The sequence below is a fragment of the Lemur catta genome, chromosome 1 (genome assembly GCF_020740605.2).
Source record: "Lemur catta isolate mLemCat1 chromosome 1, mLemCat1.pri, whole genome shotgun sequence".
Taxonomy (NCBI): domain Eukaryota; kingdom Metazoa; phylum Chordata; class Mammalia; order Primates; family Lemuridae; genus Lemur; species Lemur catta.
In genome coordinates, this window is record NC_059128.1 from 109,518,512 (window position 1) to 109,522,754 (window position 4,243).

Below are 4,243 nucleotides of genomic sequence, written 5' to 3' on the forward strand. Positions count from 1 at the left end.
TCTGTTATCCTCCCTTGGTGTTTAAAAGACTCCATCTCTCATACTGACCCTTGGCAGATCCCCAGCTGATATTTCTCCAGCTTAGGGCATCCTTCTCTGTGGTTCTAGAACAAGCCCTACCTAGGGCAGGCTCTCAGAAGCCCACCTTGAGCCATGTGCTGTAGCAATTGCTCTCAGAACGCGGGAGCCACAGCTCCCTGCTTTGGGGCTTCCTCTCTGCCCAGAGCTTTCCCAGGAGCGGCCCTGCCTCATGCGGGTTGAAAGTTGGGGGATAAATACCCCAACTCCCCTGCTCTCTAGGTGGGGGGACTCTGCCTCCCAGAGCTTCCCGGGGAAATGGGGCCCTAGTCGTCCCAGGTCACGGCTGCCCTCCCAGGTGGGGTCGGGTGCCTACTCCGGGCTCCCAGAGCTGCCTGTGTGTCCCCATCTCAGCTGAGCACGGGTGGCCTGGAAGTTTTGCAAATCCCTGCACCAGCTGACGTTTCCCGAGGCTGCAGCGATCGGGCTGCCCCCTCCCCAAGCACACGCACCCGCACCCTCCCGCGGGAACACGCGCGCCATGTGTCGGCCCAGACGCCTCCCACACGCAGGCGGCCGGCTGGCGACTCCGCGGCTGACACAACACACCCTCCCTCCCCAGCTCCTTCCCCCTGCAGCAGGGGCAATGGGGGAGACGGCGGGGCAGGGGCATTGGCTTAGTGGGGGGAAGGGGATGTGCCCCGACTCTAGGCCTTGAACCCCTGACTGGGGGGGGGGGATGAATGACAGCCCCGCCCCCTCCCCGTGCCCTTGGGAAGGTTCCGTGAGAGCCCCCTCCCCCCACCCGCCCCCGGCCTGGCCCTGGGTGGGGGGGAGCTCCTACAAGGTTCGTCCCCTCCTCCCTTCCACCCACCCCCTTTCTCAGGTGGCCTTGGGAAGGGTCTTGCAGGGACAGACGGATGGGCTGGGGACAGATGGATCGCGGGCACGTGGCAGTGAGTGGGGCGTGGGGGAGGGGACTGTGTTCTGGCCTCCAAGACCAGCCCCCCAAAGGAGGCGCCGGGCCGCGGAGGGGGGCTGTCGGGGGCTCCCGGAGAACGAGCTGCACCCCCAGACCCCCAGCCGCGGCCCTGGCGCGGAGGTGCGAGGCAGAGGCCCAGAGAAGGGGGTCGCCCGCTGCGGGTCACACAGCCCGGCGGGGCGTGCCAGGCCTGGTTCCGGGGCGCGGGGGACGCTGGTGGGTCCAGGGGCTGGGGTGACTTGGGCCTCGGGGACCCTGCCCCGAATGCAGGTCCCGCCCGCCCAGGCGACCGGGTTCCCGGGAAGCGCAGCGCCGCCGGCCCGGGCTGTGGGCAGAGCGCGCCCCCTGCCGGGCACGGCCGGAACCGGCGCGGCCGCGACCCGGGACCCTGGACGGAGCCCCCACCTGGAGGGCTGGGCTGTACCGGGGATAGAGCCCGCAGCTCCGGGTGGAGCGCCGACCTCCTACTGACCCCACCCTAGGCTGGGCCCTAGGGTAAGTGGAGCCCGGAGCCCCCACTCAGGTGAAGCCCCCAACTGAGCCCCAATCTCGGCTGAGACCCGGATCCCCGGCTGAACCCCTACCTGGGTAGAGCATGAACCTGAGGTGAGCCCCAACCTTGGGTAGTGCCATGATCCTGCTCTGAACCCCCAAAACAGAGCTGAGCCCTCACCCTGGGTTGAGCCTCTGTCCCACTGAGTCCCCATCTGGCTGGTCCCCTACCCCAATAGAGCCCCCAACTCAGGGCTGAGCCTCTGTCCAAGCTAAGGCCTGTCCCTGGATAGAACCTGTGACCCCCATCCCTGGGCTATACCCCAGACCCCGCAGAGCCCCAACTGTGGCTGAGCCCCAACCTGGGTTACAGCGACCCGGACTGAGTACCCCCAACCCTGATGGGCCAGCCATGGTCTAAGCCACAACCATCCCTGCCCCACAGCCCACACACCCGGCTGAACCCCCAACCCTCAGCCCCAACTTTCTTATCTGTACATGGGCATTTAAAAAAAATGCTTTATTGAGATGTGGTGGCTCACACCTATAACCCCAGCATTTTGGAAGGCCAAAGTGGGAGGGTCGCTTAAGCCCAGAGTTTGAGACCAACCTGGGCAACATAGCAAGACCCTACCTCTAAAAAAAAATTAAAAATTAGCTGGGCACCACACTGCGCACTTGTCCCAGCTACTCTGGAGGCCAAGGCAGGAGGATCACCTGAGCCCAGGAGTTCAAGGTTACAGTAAGCTGTGATAATGCCACTGTACTCCAGCCTGGTGACAGTGAGACCCTGTCTCTAAAATAAAATATTTACCATTTTACCCATTTTTAAGTGTACAGTTCAGTGGCATTAAGTACATTAACATTGCTGTGAACCATCACCACCATCCATCTCCAGAACTTTCTCATCTTCCCAAACTGGAACTTTGTCCCCATGAAATACTCACTCCCCATCCCCCTCCCCAGCCCCTGGCACCCACGAATCCACGTCCCATCTCTGTGGATCTGCCTGTTCTGGACATTTCATATAAATGGAGTCTCACGCTGTGTGTCCTTCTGTGTCTGGCGTCTCTCACTGAGCACGATGTCCTCAAGGTCCATCCACACTGTGGCCTGTGTCAGAGCCTTGTCCCTTTTTGTGACTGAGTGATGTTCCACAGGTGGATGGACCACGCTGTGTCTATCCACTCACCTGTGGATGGACACCTGGGTTGTTTCTGCCATTTGGTTATTGTAACTAATTTGGTTATTGTAAATAATGCTGTTACGAACATGGGTGTACAAATGTTTCTTTTAGTCTCTGCTCTCCGTTCCTTTGGGTAGATACCTGGGAGTGGGATTCCGGGGTCCTGTGGTAATTCTATGTTTAGCTTTTTAGGAGAGATGGCCTCTTGCTCTCGCTCAGGCTGGTCTCGAACTCCTGAGCTCAAGTGATCCTCCCACCTCGGCCTCCCAGAGTGCTGGGATTACAGGCGTGAGCCACCTCACCCAGCCACCCACAAGCAGGAATTATTGGTCCCCACAGTCAACAGTGAGAGACCTTGGAGTAGACAGAGAGCAGGACCTAGCTGCGGACGGGAGGAGGTGGGAGAGGCTCTGGCTGGGTGCAGGGAACTGCCTCCCAGTCCCAGGTTTGAATCCTGCCTCCACCACTTGTGCCTGTGTGATCTCAGGCAAGTTACTTCCTCTATCTGGTCCTCTGTTTCCTCCTCCAAAATGAAATAGAGACATTTTATTTATTTTTGCCTCGTGAGGCCTGTGCCAGGGTCCGGGTGGATCCCCAGGGGGCAGCTCCGGACTCAGCGCACGCCAGGCGCTCAACAAACATCTGTTGCCTGGCTCCCCGGAGGAGGCAGCCTGGCTGCTGTGGACCCCCTGGGACCTAGCTGCAACTGGGACCCAGAGTTGGGGGTGCAGGGAGGGAATGTCGCTGCAGGGGAGCTGGGAGCCGCTCCAGGGCCCGGTTCCCAGGACTCACAGCTGCATCCTCCTGGGGGGGTCGCAGCTGGCCCTGCTGTCCCACCCACTGGCAGCTAGAAGGCTCCTGTGTGTCCCGCCAGCTCAGTCCCACGGAAATCGAGGCTGGACGGGGCGGGGGGGGCGAAGGGGAGGGAAGGGGGTGTCCACCTAGAGCCTGCCTCAAACCTCACCCCAAAGATTTATCTACAACCTTGGCTCAGATTCAGCTCTTCTGGGGTGCAGGAATCTGCATTTTTTAAGGGGCTCCCAAGTGATTCTGATGTGGAAAGTTCCCTGGGCCTCACTTTGAGAAACATGCTTCTGCCCAAAGTTACCCAGGTGGGTAAACTGAGTCCCAGAAGGAGGAAAGGGCCTGTCCAGAACCACGTGGTCGGTCAGTTTTGCCTTTTGGCGCCCAGGGCTCTGTCCGTCAGTGTCTCTGTGTCTGCCCCTCGGACTTTTAACTTCTTCCTTCTCTTCCTCCTGCCGGCGCCCCCCAGCTCGCCGCGCCCCCGCATCCGGCCTGGTCCGGATTCCGGAAGAATCCCCCCTTGAGACGCCTGGCCCCACCCAGGCCCCGCCCCTTTCCCTGCCCACCGCGGTGATCTGCTCCCATTGGTCTCTTCGTACGTCGCCCGCGCTTCCATTGGCTGAGCCGAGGCACTCGGCCCGCCTACCCCCGCCCGGCCCCCTCTCTGCTTCTTTCCGGGTGGGCGGGGACGGGGTGGGGGCGGTGCCTTGGAGGGGCGGGGCGATTGGAGGGCGGGGCCGAGCGCCCCGCCCCGCCCCGGC